General features: G+C 38.6%; 1 protein-coding gene across 10 annotated transcripts in view; it reads left to right on the top strand.

The window, feature by feature from the left end:
* The first annotated feature begins 3 nt into the window (after positions 1-3).
* FHIP1A (FHF complex subunit HOOK interacting protein 1A) overlaps positions 4-23,474 on the top strand; it is a 92,169-nt gene continuing 68,698 nt past the window's right edge. For 2 of the 10 annotated variants that reach the window (XM_064417372.1, XM_064417371.1), the window contains exons 1-2: positions 321-466; positions 13,956-14,072. The gene's annotated coding sequence lies outside the window, so the exon portion shown is untranslated. Of the gene's footprint in view, positions 114-320; positions 467-594; positions 618-1,405; positions 1,429-13,955; positions 14,073-18,272; positions 18,368-20,350; positions 20,370-23,474 lie in introns of those variants that run through there. The other 8 variants (XM_064417362.1, XM_064417366.1, XM_064417370.1 and 5 more) reach the window with 8 other exon arrangements.

Consider the following 23,474-nt stretch of genomic DNA (forward strand, 5'->3'; position numbering starts at 1 on the left):
TCTTTCCTTTCTTCCTTCCTTCCTTCCTCCCCGGAGCCGGTGGTTTCGGCGGAGAGGGAGTGGAGCCCGCCTGGCCCCTCCCCGGAGAAACTTTCCGCCGCCACCCGCGCCAGGTAGGGGCCGGTCCCGCTGGGGCGGGAGCCGTGAGCGGGCGGCGGCGGCTGGGACGGGCCCCGCACGGAGTTTGGGGGCTGTCGCGCCGCCGCTCGGCCTGTGGCAGGCGGGGCGGGCTGTCAGGCCGGTGTCACCCCCGGCCGAGCAGCTGCCGTCTGCCGCAGGGCCGCCGCGGGCTGAGGGCAGTATATAGGTCAGTGGAAGTAATGCCCGCCTAATCCCCTTTATCTTTTTGGCTCGGCTTTTCCGCTGTTGGTTTGTAGGACGACCCTTGGGCAGCGTCGGCCGCAAACTTCTGGGAGAGAAAGGACCCAGGCTTGGCGCAGGGCTGTGTGAGCGGACGAGTGCCGAGGTGAGAGCATGGGATACGCTTTTATTTTCCGGGAGGCTTTTCCTCCCGAGTGTGACGCCTGACCGAGTGCCAGGTGTTCCTGCGTGGGGCTGTCACCTGCGGGACCCTGTGTCTGTGTGCCGAGTTTGGGTTCGGACTACTGCTTTAACAGGTTAATTAACATTGATTATTTCTTTCTCCTTGCGTCACTCACCGAATCGCTGAAGGCTGTGTTGGCGTTTGCTTTGGGTGCCAGAGGAAGGTGGAGGTCTCGGCAACTTGGGGGCCCGGGTAACGGGAGAAGACAGTGTGCCCTGACAAAGTGAATACTGTGTTGCTTTCTCTCATCTTTGAGGAGCTGTTAGCAAGGTCATGTGAACCTTTCTGTTGCACAAGGGTGTTGGTGGCAACTCGACATGATTGAATCACTCCATGTGGGCAAATACATAGGTGCTGGCAGGTGCCCACTGTCTGCTGGGAGGTCATGCGTAAGGCCAGCCTGCCGGTATAGGAGTTTGCCAGGTTGGGATACGGGGTTTCTTGTAACTGAGAAAGGCTGAGGCATACTTGATGGTATTTGGAGATTTTTATTTCAGTCTAACTTTTCCCTGGGCTGTTTGATTGGTTTTGTGATTAGCATTAACATGTCTCATACAGTGACAGTAAGAAGAAAAAAATGCATAAAACTGGTTGTGTAATTTTGTGTGCCACTCTATTACTTGTGGTTGAACTGAATGTGACTTCAGAATCTGCCAGTGCCCTCTCTGCCCAGGTGTTTTCTGTTGATCAATGTGAAACTGACGCTGTGCGTCAGTTACATTTTCCTTTAGTACAACAGTGGTTTTATTCTCCCATAAGCAGTAAGAAGGATCTAGGGCCTCATTTTACTGGGGAAGCCTGAGGTCTTAGTTTTGTTTTCATTTTCAGAGAGAAGAGGTAGTGATAATAAATTGTCCATTCAAAGAGATCTCTCATACACCAAGGTAGTAGTGTTAGGTCATGCAGTGTAGACCCATGTCTCTGTTCTGTGCTGGTTTTATATCATAATTTCTAGAAGTAAACCTTTTAGAAAAAATGTTGATTGGAAGGGTTTGTAATACCTGAAGGAGTGAAGTCAAATGATGGTTTTCACATTATCTGTGGTACTTTACTTCTGCTGGAGTATGTGTGTACAAGAGCCCACCTGATCTGCAACTAATCTAAGAATTAGGACCTAATGCTGTAATTTGTTTCTTTCTCTCTGGCTGTGCTTTAATGAACATGGAAGGTCAAAGGGAGAAAGGAAAGACAGAAAAAATTTACAATCCATAAGTTGAAGTAGAAATAATTGTAGAGGGCAAGGTTATACCAGTGAGATATTGATGTGAGGATGGCACTGGTGAAACTTGTGAAACATCCAGATGCCTTTTCCTCTTATCTGTCTCAATCAAAACAATGTTTTCAATTGACTTCAAGTAACAGCTGTTTTAGTCTGTTTATTGAGCCATGGTGATTGATGATATGTGCTTTGAAAAAGAAGTGAATCCTATTAGATTGATGAAAAATATGTGGACAAAGCCTGTGGAAGAAACTTAATATACATGGTTTCCTTTTTTTCTTCATAAAACTTCACTGTGTCTAAACTGTACAGTGGTGCTGGTGAAAACTGGATTGTACTCTGTAAGGGTTTTGGCTTTGAGTTGTTTTTCTGGTTTTATTTTTGGGATTTTATTCCACTAAATGGGATACAAACCTTTACAGAAACTGAAGCCAAGAGAAGCAAAATTGGAGAAACTGCTGCTAATGTGGTTTTATTTGATCCTGGCATGAAACTGAGTTTTGGAAATCTATAGCTATGTTTTCTCTTCAAAAAGATTATAATGATGCATTGATGCCTGTCAAGCTTAAGTCTTCAGATTTACAGGCTCTCAGTACCATCTAAGGCATCAGTTGCTCTGTTAAACTGTACATTGAAGGATTATTAAGATTGCTTTGATATACCTCATTTTAAGACTTCTTTTTAACAAAGAATTCATTCACAAGTGCTGCTGTTCCTCCCTTGCATATCTTTATTTATTATATATAGATGCTGCTTTTTGATGCCTACAGAGGGTTTCATTGCAAAAGATCTCCAAATTTTAATTAGCCTGATGGGAATCTTGTTTAGCTCTATAATGTTTGAGTAGCATACTTGACTTTTTAAAGATGCAGTTCTCCACATCCTGATCTGATATTACTGTGAGCAGTAGTTTCCCTCAGACATGAGAGAGTTGTTCTTTCTCTCCCTCTCTCTCCCTCTCTTTCTCCCATGGCATATTTAGTGTAGTTGGTATGTTTGTGGTGTTTGTTATGTGCTGCTGAGAACAAGGCTTTGTTGACCTCTTGTTCTAGTAATCCTTTTTGGTAAAAATTTTATAACTATATTTGGGTTTACAGACAAACTCTCAAACTCTTCTACTCAGACATGCTGGCTTGGCATTGCCATCTTACTTATGGGCTCTTTGCAGCCCAATGAGGTAGGTCAGTTTTACACTAAATCTCTGCCACCCCAGCAGAATGGTCATGCACTGTATCTGCATCAGAATAAGCACCAGGAAAGAGGGCATCAAGGAAGGCTTTTAGCAGAATAGTGCTTTTGGGTGTTTCAGGTAATGCAGTACACAACAGCAGATGTCCATCTTTTTGGTACGTTGTGGTTGCACTTCTAATGCTGTGATGGGATTGAGTAAAGACAAATAACCTTGGGGTACTTCCAGAAGAGACTACAAAGGTCTGCACTAGTCAAAAGTTGGGTATGAGTGACCTAGAAATTCTGACATTTTTTTCAGTCCTTTTGGCAATACAATATAGTGGCCAAATAAAGACTTGTAAGTAGATGCTGGTATGGGTGCTCTGTAAGAATGTCTGTATCTTTAAAACCTCATTCAAACAGCTTTCAAGAAACAGTGCCTTTTCCTGATCTTATTAATTTATTTGGCAAGTAGAGCTAGGACTTCATTGTGTCACGGATAGCAGGCCAGTTAGACCTGGATCAAGTTGCTGAGGTTGCACCTCAAGTCCTCGGTCCATTTCTGGGCCCCTCACAAGAAGGACGTTGAGGTTCTGGAGCATGTCCAGAGAAGGACAGTGAAGCTGGTGAAGAGTTTAGAGACTGAGTCCTGTGAGGGGTGGCTGAGGGATCTGGGGGTGTGTAGCCTGGAGAGAAGGAGGCTCAAGGGAGACCTTATCCCTCTCTACAACTGCCTGAAAGGTGCTTGGAACCCAGTGGGTGTTGGTCTCTTCTTCCAGGCAAACAACAACAGAGGATGGCCTCAAGCTCTGCCAGGGAGATTCAGGCTGGACTTTAGGAAGAATTTCTTCATTGAAGAGGTGGTTAAGCTTTGGCATGGGCTGCCCAGGGAAGGGGTGGAGTCACCATCCCTGGGAGTCTGGAAATGACTGGATGTGGCACTTGGTGCTATAGTTTAGTTGACATGGTGGTGTTTAGTCACAGGTTTACTCACTCGATGATCTTGCAGGTCTTTTCCAGCCTTAATAATTCCATGATTGTAGTGAATTAAAAGAACAGTTTTGAATGCACTTGTGAATGTGTACAATAAGTGCTTCTGGCTCAATATCACTCCATTGTAATACATGTGTACACACACCAGTACGTTTTAAGGAGTCAGCTTTAACTGTGGAAGTGCTGTGTTGGTAAGGAAGCATTCACCAGCTGAAGTTAGCATTATGAGCACTGAGGAGCTTTGGGAACCCATCTTCCCTAACTTTCCATTGTAGGCATTGATCATAAGACTTCCTGTCAGTATAGGCAGGTATCTCTCAGTCAAGGACTCGGTGATGGTATGATAAGAATGCTTTGCATGTTAAACCATGTGGCCAGAAAATTCTTGTCTAAGGTGATCCTAAAGAGCATGTCCAGGTGAGGCAATTCCATGTGGAACTGAAACAGAGCAGGTAAGATAAGAGCTTGTGAGAGTGGTGATACAGGCTCAAGGCGTGTGAAGACATAATCTAAGAAAGTGTTACCCATGATATCAAGTGAGATTACATTTAATTAGCAGAGGAAAGTTTGGAAGCAAGACACAATCATAGCTATCTGCGTGCAGGAGGCCCAGCATGTAGTTGGGACTTCGACTCATTATCTCTGAACAAAATGTAGCACTTTTTCCTAGCAGTTGGAAAATTTGCCCTGAAATTTGTTCTGTTTGAAACTGTGCTCTGCTTGCTATAGATGGTGAGTTTTTGGGAAATCAATGACTTCTTTATCTTTTGCCTTTCCTTAAAAAAAAAGGTCAAATTTTGATGCAATACTGAATTGCCTGTGCATACAGTAACGTTAGACCATGACAGTTAATTCTGAGCTAAACATAATGGTGTTATCCACTTTTTGTGTGAGAACATACATAGCATCGTTAGATTAGTGCTAAAAGTACGAGGCAAATTCTTATGTCATTTTTGCCATTTAGCTTTAGAAGCATAGTCAAATGTTTTCTCCCCTGGTACCTCTACTGTAGTCTCCAAGCATATGGCAGACATGGTTTTATTTATTTAAACATTTGCATGCCTTAGAAGAACCTGTCTTTTTTTTAAGATAGGAAAGCTGTGTGGTAATAAAAATATGCTAGATTCTTTGTGTCAGTAACTACTACTGAAAGACAATTGTGCCCATTATCCTTCTGATTCTAGCTCATTTTTGCAAGTTGCCTGGATTGTATATTGGTGAAGTGTAGGATTTCTTTCTGTGAGAGTTTTTATATAGAAAGACTGTTCTGGCAATACAAGTGGAGTTTGCCTGCGGAACTGAACAAATGATGCCCTTGAACAAGCTCACAATTGGAAGGCTCTCCTGGAGCATGTGAAACAAATAAAAGTTTTAAAGTATTGACAGTCTTTATATTCCAGTAAACCTTTGGATTGTAACTTAAATTTAGCTGTTGGCTAACAGTTGAAGAGTTAAACTGCTGAAGAATCAATCTCACTTGCATTCACAAAATCTTTTGTAAAACCTCAGATACCCCCGAGCAGGAGAGAAGAGAATATTATACTTTTGAGTTAGTTTTATTAACAATTAACAGTTAATATAATTGTAATAACTAAATTATTTTAGGTTTTTTACACACTAGTCAGAGAGCTGTGGTTAAAAAGTTGCTGTTGTCTTGCCAAGTCCAAGAAGTAGCATGGATTGTTATTGAATTGTGTCAACTCATTTTGCTGTGGCAGGCTCCTGCCCTAACACAGCAAACCTGAGAGGGAGAGATAACTTGGCTTTCTGCTTCGTCACTGTACTGGCACGATCCTGAGTAGTGCTTCTGTAAGCATGTATACCTTAAACATACAAGGCAAGAAGGAAGCCTGAGCAGGGAGGTGTGCCTTTCATAATTACAAGTTGAAGGTGGAACATCTGTAAGTTTCTGCTCTGGACCCATGGCTCTTAGTAAACAGAACTGTGCTACTTCCTCTTGGCACATTTGTGCATTTTTACACTTCACTTGTGCCATAAATGTGTTTTAGGTCATTGTTATAAATTCCATCTTCCTGTAAGAAAACCTATGGAGGTCAAAAGTTTATCTCCCCTTTTGAGGAACTCAATGATTTCCAGTGCTGGACTTTGCAGGAGGTGCATGCCCCCAACCACAGCATGATGTGGATTTGTTTTGAAAGTGAGGGCTCTGTTCCTCTCTGTGAGTGGGCTTAGAATTGTGCTGGTGTCTCTGCCTTGACTGCCTGACCAAGGTAAAGTGACAACAGGTGCTAAGCAGCAAAACATTTTGCTGCAAACCATAAAGATCTTTAGAAAAGTGTGCATTGTTCCCTTTTATTTTTGGCTCCAATGTTGTTCTCAAATCACCCAATATCCTTGGAATACCTTTGGTATGGATTGTGAAAATTTTTTTTTCTTTTCTTCTTTTAATTGGCCATTTTGCCATTCAGTACACGGAAGCAGAGAACACATAGGAACACATAGTCAGCAATAGGTGTAACAGGATAATTTCCTTTCTGAATTGCTGACTTGCATTAAGATTAATTATGCTTGCCTGCTTGGAGTGGTTTCAGGTAAACAATTAGAAAGTTTTTTATCAGCTTCTTGAAACATATTAATAGGACGAGAAGCCTGTGAAGTGAGAGTACATTCTGAGTGGAAGAAAACCAGAGAGGACAGAAACTGATTTGCCTTTGCAATGATTCTGTTCCTAATATTTTGGTCCCAGTAGTGTGAACAACACTAAAAGCTATTTCCTTGAACTTGCTGCCAGGTAACACAGAGATTTTTATGGCTGTCAGTGGTTGCATCTGCTTTCAGCATATTTTGCTGGCATGATTTTTACAGAGGTGATGCTTGCCAGCAGCAGCCCAGTGCTTATGGGTTCCTGAGTTGCTGGTGTTGATAAAGCAGAACACACAGTAGTATTGAGATTCTTTTGAAAAATTTCCTTCAGCTAGTTAAGGCTAGGTTTGTTTCGCTTTGATGCCAGTGGAATCCTTGAACTTGGAAAACTTTTATTTTCTTCTCACAAGAACCTTTATTGTTAGAAAAAAATAAAATGTTCAGAGAGGAACAACTAAGGCAGTTTAGCAAAGACTGCATTTATAATGCATGGTTATTTGCAAATTGTATCTTTTGATAGTAGTGTTTTTAGCAACCTGCATTCAATAGCTGAAACATTACTGTTTGATTTTAAAGTAAGGGGGATAAAATTTTGTTGTATTGGCAGCAAGGCATATTCTCTTACTAGTGTGCATTTGTTTTGCAAACATTTAAAGTAACAACAGTTCAGGTTTAAGAGAGGCATCAAGTCAACAGCAACATTTCAGGAGCACTTGGCATTGGGCCTGGTATCAGGAGACAATGTGGTCTAATCAGTTATAATTAAAAGTACATTTAAATATTCTGAAATAAAAATATGATTTATTTAGAAGCAGGAATATTGGAGTCTGTGGCATATGCTAATGCAGAAATTGAAACTATTCTTCCACAGAGGAAAATATGAAAAGTAGTGGGAGGCTGCCTTGGCTACTGGTGAGCCCTTCAACATCAAATGCAAGGAGGGAAAGGAATTCCCAGCTGGATTGCCAAGGACAAGTGCAAAAATAATGCACACACATGTACAATTAAAAATTCAGAATGGCCAAGTCAAAAAGAATAATGAGAAATAATTATAGAAAGTTAGTAAAAAAGCAAGAGGAGGTTTCCTCCTGTTTGACTAGTGGAGCTGTGGACAGATAATGCAAAGCAGGCTGAGGTCTTTTTTTGTTTGTTTCTTCACCTCAGGTCTAATAAAAGATATTGAGACTTGGAGGGGAACATGATGTCCAAGGCAAGTGCTAAAACCCTAAGCTGGTGTGAGGAAAGAGTGAGTTTTAGAGCAGTTAGGGAAGTTTAAGTTTGAAGCGTTTACAAAGACACTGTTGAAAGAGTAAGGGCTGGCTGATGTAATCCTTGAGCTGCTGCAGTTACTTAACTCACGGAGGGTATGTGTAATACTGTGCCACTGAGAAGAGGGATTGTAGTGTCTGTCTGTACAGGTGTCAGGGGCAAGGGGCAAGTGGAAATGAGCAACTGTAGACTCAGTTGTTTATCTTTATTTGTTCTAGTATTTTTCTTGGGAATTAAACCCTCCAAAAGCAGTAGAAAATGACAAAGTAATAAGCAGTAGCCCATATGATTTTATTTTTAAGATTAAACCATTAGACTAATAGAATTTTGTTTTCCAAAATGCTAACAGAAGAGGAGCAGTAGGTCTCTAGTAGCTTGACTCTGTGATATAAACAGTCAGAATTTCATTCTTATTAAGGAATGTCTGGAGGAATTGACTGTGGGCAAGTGCTAAACTGCTTGAAAAACATTGTTTTCTCTAGAAATGCACTGAGATAGTGTTGTTGTTTAGGGGTGAGGAGTTTATTTTAAGTATATACTTGAAGGATTTATATATTTTAGTAGACAACAATAATAACAGGAGTCAACATTGCTGTAGAATTGTAAAATTAGAGAATGTCTTCAATCAAAAGAATTGAATACTGCTCTTAGAAGGTTTTGGGGTTTTTTTAAATAAAGCTGGTTCTTAGGTTGGGACTGAAGTTTGTCTTGCAAACCCCTATAACACAGTTCCTTATTTCAAATACAGCAAGGCTTCTTTAAAGTAATTTCTGCCTCCTGGTTGATGGGAGCAGTTGGAGAAGGCCAGAAGGACCAAATGCTTCTCTCTGAGGCTTGTTTCAGTTAACCTTAAGGACCTCTCCAGTTCTTGTTGTGGATCCTGTGTCTGCACCACATATGTGTAAATAGAAATATGTTCTACAAGTGAAATGAACTGATCTTTCCAGCCAATATTGATGTAGTGTTATGTTTTGAAGATGGAATTAATTAAAAAGTAATTTAAAAGGGAAAAAAAGAAGGTAGTATGAACCCATTGGAGGGAGTCTGGAGAAGAGCAGTAAGGATACCTGGATGTCTGGGGGAATGACTGTATGAACTGAAAGCTTCTAAAATAACTAAAGTTATTTTAGCTTCAAAGAAGTGAAGAAGACAGTGGAGAAATGAGAAGTGAGGGTTTGTCTGAGTGTATGAGATAAACGTGTTTCTCACAGTGATCTGTTCTCTTTCCTCCCTTGGTAAGACAGAATTGCATTGGAATATATTATCAGAAAAAGTTGTGTATGATTTCAAGAACAGGTAATGAAAGCAGCTGTGAGTTGTGACAGAAACATGATGTGTGTTACCATGGCACAGGGGGAAGGACTAGATGACTTTGAGGTGGTTTTTTTTTTTTATCCTTTGAGTACAAAAAGGAGATGGTTACTGTGGTGCAGCATGATGTGTAAAATCCAGGGAGAGCACAGTACTGAGAATTCACTTCAGTACCTCTACTCTTATATTTCAACTGATAAGGAGGATCGAGAAGATATCAAAACATGATGCCTCTTTTCTCTGTTGTTTTTTTCCCTTTTCACCTGCATGAAGTAGATGAGGGAGACTTTGCAGTGCTGTGGCTGTTGAAAAGTAGCTAGAACTCCCTATTAGAGAAAACAACATGAAAAAATGACTGTGGGCATGGCTATACCCACACTGGCTCTGCAGGAGCAAATCCTAGAACAGGGAGTGCAAGAAAATGTGATGTGAAGATGCCTGGGTTAGCTTTGAAAACAATTTTGTCATATTTGTGTGGTGTTGCATCCAAGCCACTGGGGTTTTACTGCTTCCAGACCTGTGTGAGTCTGCTCTCTGCCACGCAGACTTAATCAGCATGTGCTAGTGAAAATTTGGAAAACTCTTTTGTGTAATCTGCTGTATGTTGTTGTTAACAACCCTCTATTGTGCTGCCCTTGTAGCCTGTGTTTGTTTGAATACACGAATTCTTTTTCTTTAATTATTTGCCCAGTAACAGTCCAAAACAGAAGGGGTTCTTCACTGCATGATATTTCTTGTCCAAATGATAGGGATAACAACAGTGACATTAAACAAAGGTTTTAATTTCAGCTGCACGTTATTGGGCAAAACTGTGGATAGCAGAAGGAAAACAAACATTTGAGGAAGTCCTGTAGTGTCAACTGATCTTTAAATCAAAAGCAAATAGGCACATTTTTATGTAAAATTAGCAGTTTAGAAGATTTCTAGGTTTGTTACTCACAGAGGGAGGTTTCCCAGGAGGTATCACCTCTATGATATGTTTGTTATCTTAATTCATGCATGTATGAAACCGGAACATACTTCCCTCTTAATATTTTAAAGTCCATCTGCTGTTTTGAGTGGTATCTGTTGGTACTGGGAATATTTGTATTGATTCATATATCTGTGGATTATGGTTTCTAGGATTATTTTCTTGGGCTTTCACATGAAGGGGAAAGATAAGGAAAGCAATTTGAATTTCCCAAACCACAAAGCTATGCATCTTTCATAATATCCAGCTTGGGTAGTGGTGTAGGTTAAGATGCATGGGATGTGATACAGTCTCTAAGGACAGCTTTCCTCTCAAATAAAATGCAGTATAACCCTGAGCTCAAAATTAATTGTGTTTAGAAAAAAAAAACAGAGGGGAGACAGAGAACGTATAAATCCTTGAAAAGGGTTTTGCCATTCTGAGAATGTCCTGGTAACCTGCCTGTTAAAAGTAAGTTTGACAGTCTGCTCTGCTGTGGACTGAAGAAACATTGAAAACTGCTGTGTATTATGATTTGATGATCTCAGTATACAAAGCAGAGCATCGTAATTCATGAAGGCTACTACTAAGAATTGATTATGTTCTAAAGCTTTTTAATATGCATGCCTCACCACACTCATTTTAGGAGAATTTCAGGCTATCCCAGCAATGTGAGCTGATATATATATTTTATCTTATATTTCTATAATTGTGAATAATATGATTTGTATAAATACTGTGATCTAGAAAATATATAAAATTCATATAAATCATATGAGATAGAAAATATTAGATAGAAATATAACATTTTTGTGTCTGATTCAAAGTTTTTGAAACTATTTCATGTTTTCCTCACCTGTCTCAGTTTTCAGAAACGGGAAGGCAGAACCGTTTTAATCTCCTCTCTCTCCCTCTGTTCTTCCTCCTTACCATCCAGGATACAGAATGCAGATGTATATTATTTTTTACCTGGTTGCCTGCTTTTAAAAAGCTGTGTATTTGATGCAAAAGCAAAATATTTGCTCTTCCAAGGATGTTACATAAGCAAGACTGTGCTTGGCAATAATGGTTTGTCATCGCCTGCAAAGAGGTCCCAGTGTCAGTGCTCCCTGGAGATAAGGATGTATTATTTCCTATCTGGCAATACTAAACTGGTGATATTGTGTGATTAATATGACTCTCCTGGGCCACAACTACAGGAAGCTCTCCATTCAGTTATCATCACCATGCTTCTTTAATTAATTACAGCTTTTAAAAATAATATTAAAAAGGATGATTCAAAATTGGAACTTGCTAAATTATTTAAATTTTTGTTCTTTCATATACTAGACTGAGTCTTCTTTTGTACTCTGACCTAAGGGGTGTCTGTGTGGGTTTGGTTTTATGTGAGTTTTTGTTGGTTTTTTTCCAAATTATTTGGGAAGCTAAAGGTACTTAGGTTCTGGACATCTACCATAGCTTGATACCAAGGTTTCAGATTCAGATTTTTTACAGATGTTGGTTCAGGGAATTGTTCCATGCTCTGAATGCCTTCTCTCTAAAACCTGCACATTAACTGCATATCATAGAGAAATTTTTGTAGACTACAAAAGAACTTTTGTCGCCTGCAAAAGAACAGACCTTTGTGATTTTCTTTTCTGTCTCAGTAGTAGTAACAAAGATTCATTGAGTCAGTCTTGCAGGGCTTTGAAGCTGAAACATTGAACAAGTTTGGATAATATGGCACCACTGTGTAACTTTTTATTAAGCATATATTTGAAAACATGCACTAGCCATGACAGAAATGGGATTGTCCCTCATGTGTCTGTTCTTCATTGGCTCTGATTTCAGTCTCTTGTACCAATTTTCAATTTCAGGCTTGTGGTTCTAGATACAAGATTATCTTTAGATGGAAGCATGCTGGAATCTTTAAAACAAATATTCTGAGAGGTTTTGCCCTCCCCCAATGCCCTCTTAATTCTGTTCGCTTGAAGCCCCTCCACAGATGCTCATTGCATAGTCCTTTCCCACATACGCTGGAAAGTGTTATTTCTGTAGAGGCTGTGGGTTATCTTTAGGACTTCAGTTTGGGCTCTGGGTAGGGGAAATTTCTCTTTTAATTTTCTTTCCCCTGTTCTTCTTTTCTGTTCCCTCTGATGGATTATTTCATGTGTAGTAAAAGGAAATAAAAATATCAGGCTGATCAACTTGAAAACCTCAAACATGAGGATGTCATTTAGACTATACCTATTTTGTTATGTCTATGCCAATAGCTCTTAAGCTATGCTGCAAATTAAAGATAATCCAGGGGAAAAATAATTGTTTAATCTAAAAGACAGTCTGGTCAAGAACATAATTATAGGCTCCACTTGGAAATTTACCCAGATAAATGATAGAGCAAAACAAAAATAGGGAGAATGTGTTTAACAAATTAAACTTGGAACCTTATTTTTATGACCAGATGCGATGAATATATGAAGCAAACAGGAGAGAATTTAGTAGTAATTACAAATTATGGAGAAATCTCCTTCGTTTAGAGCCCTCAATTGTAATGATTTTGAGTAATAAGAAAATATATTAAAAATAGAGGGGTTAACGAGGTAAAATTTTGTGAACAGTATTTTACTACAGGAAACATTTTAGAGATGATCTGGAGGATACCATTTATCATTTCTCTTGAAAATTGGCTAATTTTTAGGACTACCTCTTTGTTGTATTTGAGGGGAAAATGATGCTAAAAAGTCTCTTAATGAAATTTCTGGTTACATCTGTGGAGCAACCTGATATAATCATCCCTGAAATTCAGGAGCATGAAATGGCAAAGGGTCATCTAGTCTAGCATGTACTGAAACCATGTTATATTTGCAATATAAAAACAGAGTCTTCCCATAAGGCCTTAATTTTTGGCTGTTTTGTTCATGCTCCCCTGATGGGAAAGCTGTTTAAGAACTTGTTTTAAACTATGAGTTCATGGTTAAAAATTATGTTTATAAAAAAATATTTTTGCCTTGATGTATATACTTCCTAAATTTTTGCAGGATTCCTTTCAGCAGACTGAAAACTTTCGGAGTTTTACCTCCCTGCTTATAAGACACAGAAAAATGACAGTCTCCTTATTTTGAATTAATTTGTGTAGTCTGGAGGAATTTCTGTCAGGCAGGTTAGCAGGATGTCTGTAAAATCAATTTTGAATGCTAAGCACTGTGTCAATGAATAGACACGCTTTTCATACTTGCATTTTTCTGTATGTGTGCAGCCTTGTTACATGTCAAATATAAATTTAATATGAATTACTTCAGTGTTGACAGGAAGGTGTGGGTTTCTCCTTCTCCCTTGCATGTGTTTAGCTTGTTTAACAAGATGCTGTTATGATGCATTTCTTGTCTGAAAAGTGAGTTCTGTAATCAGTTTTTTGGCAATGTAACCAGCTTTACTATTCAGTGTAATGCCACTTTTTTCTGCTTCTGTGTTTTGGTTTTTTTCCCCCCAGTGGTTACTTTTTAGCCAGAACAGTTTCTTAATTGCTTCAGATTTATTCAGTGTGTTATGCATGATTGGGTTTGGGTTGCAGCATGGATGGAAATGTTTTTGAGTTGCAGTAGTGAACAGAAGGCAGCAAGAAAGGCAAATACGGATTGCTTCTGCAGTGGTGTGGGCTCTTAGCTGATGGTGCCCTTGGTGTTTTCAAGGGCTTCTCACTAGGTATTGATGAAAGGCCTGGAAGCTCTGACCTTGTCTGTATGGACGTGTCTTGTGATGTGAAATGTGCTCTGTTACTGCTACTCCTGTGTATTTGAGAGTTCATTATCTTGTTTTCTTTAAGATGGAGTTCTGGCAGTTTTTACACTGCCAGGTTTCTGTTAATAGAGAATGATAATTTTTACTTTTCTACTTTCTCTGCCTTTCCTTATGTGTAGTGGAGAGCTGAATGCTGCTGCAAGCTGAAGAAACTTTAAGTCTAGATTCTTGACCAAATGGAAATGCTGCCAGAGCCAATTTTTCCTTGCTGACCTGTTGACATGCTTTAATTGCAGGTAAGATGAGTGTGTGTCTGTGTGTGTGTAATTGGTAGCTCAGAACAGAAGTTTGTTTGCCGAGCCATGAGCTTGCTGTTTGGAGTGCTGGGTGTCACAATCAGTTTTTGTGGTATGGACACCCATCCTATGGAAAGTGAGCTTGAGACTACAGTCTGATTTCAGATGCCTGGTAGAGTCTCCTGTAGCACTCAGCTGCATTTAGGTGCCTGGAGCATCCTGTCAGTGTTTTGTGTTTCAACTCTGTTTGTGTTCACACCTGTACAGTGCCACTATTGTGCAATATTCCTGTGGCAATCACAGTAATTGCTTACATGTGAAATGAATATACAGCAATTATCAAAGGTGCTTTAGCTGTCTTTTAGTGGCCTGTAACTTCTGGAGAACAATAAATATATTGTGACCTATATACCCTGTATGTCAGAGGTAGGTTACCTGTGGCACAGTGATGAGAACCCAACAGCCTGTACACTGGGATTTTCTTGAGTTGGGAAGACTCCTCTCTTTTTTTGTTTGTTTGTTTCTGAATATAACCACATTATTTGGCTTACAGGATATGAAATAATTGAATTGCTTGTCATCTCAAGAATGTACATTTTCTTTTTTTCTCCTGGCTCTAACAGGTACAATGTAAGATACAAAGAGTTGAAGGAGGAAAGACTCGTATTCTCTAGCTGAACTTAAAAATTGGGCACAGAAACTTTAGAAAACATTTTGCAACAAAAGGTGAATAAAGGACAGAGGTCCTAGACTTTGGCTTGTCATTGGATCATCTTACTTTATCTTACTCTGCAGTGAAACTAGTTAGCTGACAGATGAAAATTTAGATAAGTCTTTTCCCCAGCCTCATCTACAAGCATGAATATCATTTGGCTCTTGATGCAACATTGTGCATGTGCTGTGTTCTATTAGATAAGCTGTTTTACAATGTGAAAAGGGCTGATCACTTATGAGTCACCTCCCCAAGAGATGCTTATTCTCAGTTTGCAAGAGGGCCAGATGAAAGAGCATTAAAGGGGGGTGTGGTTTTCATAGACTTAATGTTTCATAGGAGAGTTGGCATCGTTTGGGGAGGAGATGTGGGTGTTGATTGCAAGATTGTCATAAGGAAGCTGTGTACAGAAAAGAAGCCCAAGCTAGCTAGGGAGGGAGCCTGATGTGTGGGTGTGAAATGAGACTGGGATTAGTACAGACAAGCTTGAAATCACTGGAAACCTGACTGTGTGTTTGGTTTCCCAAGTTGTGTTTGTTGTATCAGGTGGAGCATTTATACCAGTCAAACAGCATTAGAATGGGGAAGAAATATGAAATGATACTTTATAATAACCACTAGTTCCTGTTTTTTATATACCAGGTTTTCTTTCAAATTGATTTGATTTGTATCAAATTGATACAAATAGCTGGTAGATTATAATTTAGTATTAACTTTCTGGTAAACTCTTGTGCCTTGTTTGTTATTTCTGAACCACCAAACACTTGCTTTATGAAAATGAACACCATCTCTCAGCAGCCTTTCATGTAGCATGTGTCTGGTTTTATCTTCCCCTGTAGTGCTTCCACCTCTTTTTTGGTGCAGTTTGTTGCAGTTCTTGGAGCTGATGGGAGACCGTTTTGTCAAATGGGAAGGAAGGATTTTGTTCGTCTCATCCTAACCTGTGCTGCTCTGTAAGGATTAAGGAGACATCTGGTTTCTCTGTAACAGCTTATAAAAGGTCCCAGAGTATCATATCAAAGTATCTTCAGGAAACTGAGGGCTTGTAGATAGTCTGATGCTTGCCAAATATTCAGTATGTTATTGTTTCCACTCTCGGAATAAACTGATAATTCTGACTGTGTTCCAAACCTCTTTTATTAAACCCAGATCATTAGAATGTTTTGAAGATCAAGTCTTGTCTAAAAGCTCATCTAGGAGGATGCTTGGAAGCTCTACATATTCCCAAGACTAATGGTACCTTGCCCAAAATTTGAGTACAAGCTTTTACATGTACTGACCTACAGCTAATCCATGATTCTGTGGCTGTGTGGAAACAGCTTTGGTTGCCAAAGTGACTTTTTGTCAATCAGTTGCTGTAGATAAGAGTTCTTCAGATGGTTTGTAGCAATAGAATATAATATTTTGCTCAGTAAAGACAAGTCTATTTCCTTTTCCAGAGAGAAAACAAAGTATCAACAATTGTTAATTTAAACTAGAGGCTGGTCTTTATATAACTTTCTTTCTAGCAGTGTAAAGCTTTCAGTTGGCTGTTTCTTCTTTCCCTGACTTAAAATCTCGTTATGCTAATGGAAAGGCAATACAGTCACTGATGGCTGGAAGTGACATGAGCCAGCACAATGGTGTGGTCTTTCTCTAGTTCTCATTTCTTTCTATTCTGTGTAACTCCTCAATTTTACTAGTATGTTTGGATTCCTGTTGCTTTAGCTAACAGCAGTAATGAAAGAAACCCCTAATTCCTTAAACAGGAGATTTAGTATCTAGTCTGATTGTTAAGTATCTGTGATTACCAACTCTAGTCCCAGCTGTATTAAATACTTAGTGGTTTTTATTGGAAAATACTAATGCATCTGGAACAAATATGTTCCCATGTATTTTTGTTTTCAATTAAACTTTTCTAAGTAAGACTTATAGATTCAAGTTAGAATTTCAGAATGACAAAAGATACAAAGTGAAAAAATTCCATTAGTTTATATGGAGTACCTGAGGATCATGCTTCCTTTCAGTTGTATTCTTCCTGAGTTGTGATGTGGAGGTTGATTGTTTGTTTGTAGTTTTTTTATTCATTTTTTTTTTCCCCCTGGTGTCAGTTTGTAGAGTTTTGAGTTTGTTCTCATTATAAAAATTGTGAAGACTCAAGCTTGTTGGAAAGAAAACATCTTTTTCATCCAGCAGCGAGTTTAATCTTAGGAGCAAGCCAGAAAAACTTGGCTACTGACAGAAATGAATACTATAGAGGAAAATCCTGTTTTACTCATGTAGGTAATTTTTAAACTGCCTTGAATTTCACAAAATGTTAATATTAATAGAAAATAGCTATTACATGACTTTACTCTTTCACAGGATACCTTGGTCCAGTTGCAGGCTACTTCACGTGGCCTTCTTGAGGAATCAGTAATGTCCTATAAATAATTTAAATGGTTCTGATTTCTAATCTTTCATCACTATATACTAGCATACAAATTTGCTTTCCCTGTGGTGCTGAGGGAGAGGACTGTAAAGGACACATCCACCTGGCAATTCACAGAATATAAAGATGTATATGTGGCTTTCATAATGCATGAAGTGTTTTTTCTTTCTCAGCTCAAGATAAACAAGGAAAAAGCTTGTGTATGTATCACACAATGTGAGTAGAGTTCCTGGGTATGTCATAAATAATGTTTTGTCCAACCATCTTGATTTACTTGTCGTTGCTTGTGTCTTGAGTTTCATTAGGTGAGTGTGTATTTTGCCCTGAGGAACTAAGCACAGTGCAGGGAAGTTAGCAGTGTGTGATGGTGGATAGAGGCCACTGGTGTGAGGAAATGGAAAAGTATGACTGGTTTTCTGATTGTAGTCTGACAACTCTTTTTCTTAAGTTTGGTCTCCTGGAAGTAAACATGGTAAGTAGGTATTGTTCCAAAATTGGCTACACCTTAGTACTAAACCAGGGTAAGTTGTCCTTGCTAGTGTCTCTATAAAACGTAAGGGAATATGTAACCATTCTGAATAAAGGAGATTTGGTTAATGTGAGGTTAGAATTTCACAGATTTTATGATAGACATAAAGAAACCACAAAAAGCAAACCAGGAAAAAGTGATCATGTTTTTCTTAGTAAAAGTGATTATTATGAACATAGTGGTTTTACATTTCATTTGGAGGAAAAGCCCACCATTGTGGTGACAGCTATCTTCGAAGGAAAAAGATTAATACAAAATAAGATTGTAGAACAAAATCTGGAAGGATCAAATTCTCAGTTGACACTGTTTTCCTGTGCGTCATTTTTCTTTAGATCCCAATATTTTTTGAGACAAAGATGGTTTTCAGGTAAAGCTAGTGTGGATTAGTTAAATTGTTTTAAAGTATGCGTTATTATTTCAAATTATAAACTTGGAATAAATGAAAGAGAGGAAGAGTAAGATATACTGTTACTATATACTATATAGGCCTGCAAGAATGGATTGAATTGAAAGGCTAAATGTTGATTAGATTTTGATTTGGTTTTGCAGTGCTAGAATCTGTTGGGTTGAGCAGAAACATATCTTGGAAACCTCTCTGTAGCTGTTGTCAGAGAAGCTGCTTGTTCATGAGCCAAGCCCTGGAGGTATTCAATATATTTGTTGTATATGGAACAGTGGGGATCACTGAGGATTTTGAGGTTAGGCTGTCCTCAGAGTAGGAATTGATGGGAGAGAAGGGGGCAGGAGAATATGTGCATAGTCCAAGCATGTGGCAGTGCTCCTGGCCATGTGTAGTCCATGGTCTTTAGTAGTCTTTCCATTCTATAAATTCAGTGGGTTTTGTCTTTTTCTTTCAAAATTGTTTTAAAAATCATCAGTGCTTTTGGTAACTTTTATGGCCTGTAACAATTACAGGTTCCATATTTTGTCACAAATTATCACTTGTGCAGGAAGAGAGATGGCAAGAAGAGCTGTCCAGTGGGAGGAGAATGCAAGGTTCAAGTTCTGGGTGTCTAAATCATGTATCATATACTAATTTTAATTTTTTAAAGAACTCTGCATATTGTATATTTCAGAGCTGTGGAAGTATATTGTTGTTTAACTTTCTGGATTCACAGGAAGTTTTTAAAACACTGGTTTGCTTCAAATAGAATTGAATTAATGAAAAACTAATCTGTCGCCTATTGCAAGTGTACTATTGGGCTTTTTAAAGCAGTGTTTGTGGCCTTTGTTTCATATTAAGTTCAATGTTGTGAAATGCACATTGAGTATTTCTGTTGTAAGTATTTTAAAACAAAAATTTGTACACTGTAAGTATAACATTATTTAAACATAAATTTGGATAAACCTTTTTGCTATCCAGATTACATTGATGAGATTTTCTTGCAGTGCTTGAGATTTAAAGTGAAGAAATTGGGTGGGAGTAAAGTAATTGATTCCATTGCCATATGCATGCTCAAGTTTGCAAAATGCAACCTAAGCAGAATACTTGCTCCATCCTACTTTGTGCCGCTATAACTAAAATAAACTGTAGCTTATCTTAACCAACAAAAAGTCGAAGTGAATTTTAAAATGTAATGCATTCCTGAGGGACATTGCTTATTGAAACTAGCATGTAATTTGCAATATGATTTATTGTAGTATTCTTTTTATGTCCAGTCAGTTTGAAAGTTTCCCCTTTCTTCCAGTGAAGTGCTACAGTGTATTTTATACACAGGCTGTTCTGTTGTAGGCTGTTTCATGTATTGCAAAGGTGTGCTGCTGACTACTAGTCTCATTTGAAGATTTTCTTTTTGCACAGAAACTGCTTTATGAAACATGGGTTTTTTTGCCTCTCTCCTTGTAGGAATATAATATTCAAGAGGAAGGGAAAATCTCTCACTGTATTCTAGTTGTGGTGGAGTCAGTGTGTGACAATATGTGAATGTCTTTGCTTGAATCTTTTCTAAGGGGAAATCTTTGGTGACTACTCTGCCACAGAAGGAGGCTAATCTGAAATGATACTGAAACTTTCACCAAAGGTGTTCTTCTAGATAAAATTTCTGTAACTCTTTGACTTCATTGGCACTTGTTGGCACAGTAAGTCCATGACTTACTTTACCAACATCAATATTTTGTTTCACTGAAGAGCAGTTGGTGATAGTTTAATCACTATATCAATGCAAATCTGATTGCTTTCTGAAGCAGTTTATGATCCTTCAGATACAAAAAGGAGTACTACAAACTAACTTGGTCTAAGTACCACTTAATATTGATTTTGTTCATTGGCATTTTTTTCACTTTATAGCTGTTGTTCACACTTAATGGCTACCCACTTATACTGAAAAGACATGTAACAACATAATTTAAAAAATCCCTACCCTCAACCCTATCTCAGGATGTTGATATTTAATCAGTTTTGCTGATAGTTTTTACATCCTAATGAGCTTTGCTTGAGTTGAGAGTTTGTTCTCTCTGTTTGTTGAAATTACATTGCTGATATGTAAAATGTTGTGGATTCTCAAGTGACTTATGCAAAATATACTGTCTACACACAAGCAGCTGAGTATTACTGTTGTAGGAAGTGCTGGAGAGAGGAACCTTCATTTCAGCCTCATGATATAATTGTTCAGGTACACCCTTGAGCAACCAGTTGAAGCTGAAAAGGTGAATCTTTTAAAGAGGCTTTGGTAATGATGTTTTTACGTGTGAATTCAGTAACTTAAACATTTAAGTTGCAGTACAGTCATTAAAGACCTAATTACTTACTTTTTAATTTAAAAAACACTCCTAAGCCACTCTGGCTATAATCTCATCCTGTGGGTGATTCTAGTGAGTAAGTAGGCTACAATGTGATACTGGGCAAAAAGTGTGTGGACTAATAGGTCCCTGCTTTGGTACTGTCATAGTGTCATTAGTGAATGCAAGAGAACATTAAAAATCTGGAGTCTCATCAATTTATGAAGGATTATAAATTATGATAACAGATGAGGAGGAGCTTGATAACCAAGGAAATCTTTTACTTCCAAGTCCTAAGGAAGGTCACAACACTGGGAAAATCTTTCAAAAGCCAAAGTAGTTGAAGTATTTATCTTCTGAAAATACCTCAGAAACTTCAGCATAAATTTTTGGTATTCATGAATGGCAAGACAGAAACTTCATTTTGCTGGGATTAAGGAAGCAAGTCAGAAAAGTATTATGCCTTAGAGGAACAACTTACTTTCCTGCTCCTTGTCTTATTTTAAGGCTGCAACATTATCAGTCTGTTTTCCTTTTCAAAACTGTGTCAGCTGTACATCAAAGAGCATTTTTAGGTGGGTGCCAGTCTATTTACTGGTGCCACAGTAGATGTGTTTTGGAATTGGCTCCCTCCGTGCCAAGGACCTTTGAGGGTGTGATAGAATAGATAAGGAGTTGCTTTCTCCATTATTATTTTTCTTTTTGGCCAGGTAGGGAGAGGGACAGTCCTAATTTTAGCTACTAGGGTGGATGAGATACAAGAAGATCTGCTGGCCTCCAAAGGTCATGTTTAGCTTGGAACTAGCTCAATGCAGAGTTGAAAGTTTAATTTTAGAGAAATAAAACAGGAGAGTAATCTTTGAGAAATCAGAACATCCAGAGGAAAGGATTACTCTAGAAAAGTCAGGATTTTTTAATTGATTTATTTGCAAAAAGAGATTAATCTCTGGAAATGTTTTCCTTAGTGGTCATACTCAGTATATCTAATGAATTTTTGTCCAGTTCTGGAACTGTTTAGTATAATATTTCCTTACATCTCTTTTATAAATTTTTGTCCCTTACCAGAGGTACACTGGCTGCTAGGGCAGAGAATATTGCTCTTGCATTAGTCAGTTAAGAATTAGATGAAACCTGGAGTCTGGCAGTTCTGGTGATATGTTGAACATGTTTGCTGCTAGTAAGTTTGAATTCTAACATTATTGCAGGAGAACTAACACAGCATTAATTACTGTCTCTAAGTCTTCAGAATCTGGCTTACTGACTCTAAATATGTAGTTATGGTAATAAAAAGCATGGAATAATTCTAGAAGCAGACGAGCTGATGGAGTCTCTGTCCAGGGTGGCAGCTGCACAGCTCCCAGCCTCTGTTCCCAGTTTGCAGTGACGTGGCCTTACTCCCTTCTGTTTTCCTCTTCCTGAAGCTGTTGCTGAACTGAATTGTTTGTGACCTGAGCAGGACCTACAGCGTGAGTGTGCCAGGGACATGGGATAGGACCTCTTCCTTGTGTGGGCCATGAACTGTTCTGCTGCTTCACCACAGCTTCTGGAGCAATGCTTTTAGTAAAAAACCTATCAGGGATTCTCTAGATAACTGTTCTGTCCTAGAAGTATACAACTGAAACTAAGATGAATTGCTAATCTCTGAGTGTTAAAATTCATAGCCTAGAAAGCTTTGTTGCCTCTTAAAGTTTAAGACCATGCAACTACATTCTGTTTTCCTTTCATTGGTGTAAATCTACCTTCATTTCACTGAAAGTCAGCCTAGCATGCAACTGGAAGAAAAAATTCAGGCTATTTAATGAGATGCAGTTGAAGAAATCCAGTGAGACAAACTAAGATGAATGAATATGTGGGAAGCAACTACAGTCAAAGTGAGTAATATGCTGCATTTTGAGAAATACAAACAACTAGGAGGGTAGGAATAAAGTGCTGGCACAGAGTAAGCCAATTGCCTAGAGCTGGGTATCCAAGAATAGTTAATTTGGGAGATGAAGTTACTGTCCCATTGCATTGCTTTCCTAAAAGAAATGAGGTAAAACTGGTCTGGCACTTTTGAAAGGCAAGTCAGCAGCTGAATCAGTATCATGAATGACCTTGTTCAGAACTTGTGGCTTTTCTGGAAACACTTGTGAATGTGGAGAGAGGAACAAAACAAAAAAACTCCACCAAACAGTAAAAAAACCACCTCAAACAAACGAAAAACAAAACCAACAAATCCAGAGCAGAATTACTTATTCTCTTTTATGAATGCTTTGATTTTTTTGATGTTTTAGTGCTTGCATTATTGTCTTACAAATACATACTCCAGAAAAACATCTGAACTGGTATAGGCAGTGTATCTTACATCTGTGTCTTCTAAAAGGCTGAGTGGGGAGGTTGTGTAGGTGCAGTTTTTAAAGTATGTGTTGTTCTTTTTGTATTGCCTGGCATGTTACTAATAACAGGACAATGTGCTCTGTCAGAATGTTTAATTTACCATGTCACTATGAACTTCCACAGAAGTCCTTAAGTGTTCTGAAAAAATATGGGCTTTGAGTCTAACTGAGACAAGCCTAGTACTGGATACTTCTGGAGGACATAGGTCCCATTCCCCTTCTCTTGACAAATTGGAGAATTTGTGTTGGGTAGTATTTTTTTACATCTTACTTTTTAAACCTGTATGGTATATCATCTTAGTTGATTCTCTTAATAAAAATTGTTGTAGTAGCATACAAAAGCAGTAAGTATTCTACATGTCATGATGTAGAATAATTGTCTTTAAATTGTCTGTAGGGGAGTGGTTGGAACAACTGACCCCTGCAAGTGAGATTCCCACTTATGTTCGTCAGGTAAAAAATGTCTGTTGTGGTTAAATATTTTAGTTGGCACAAGTTGACTCTACATCCTTTCCAGACCCTGACTCCTGCACAGTAATTAGCATGAGGGTGTTCATAGAAAAGGAATCTGTCCCCAGGGCTGTGCTGTGTTTGTCTGTAGAATATAGGTAATTATTTTCTTGCTCATACACTTATGTTTATAATCAAAGTGCTCTTT

Source organism: Passer domesticus, chromosome 4 (assembly GCF_036417665.1).
Source record: "Passer domesticus isolate bPasDom1 chromosome 4, bPasDom1.hap1, whole genome shotgun sequence".
NCBI classification, from domain to species: Eukaryota; Metazoa; Chordata; class Aves; order Passeriformes; family Passeridae; genus Passer; species Passer domesticus.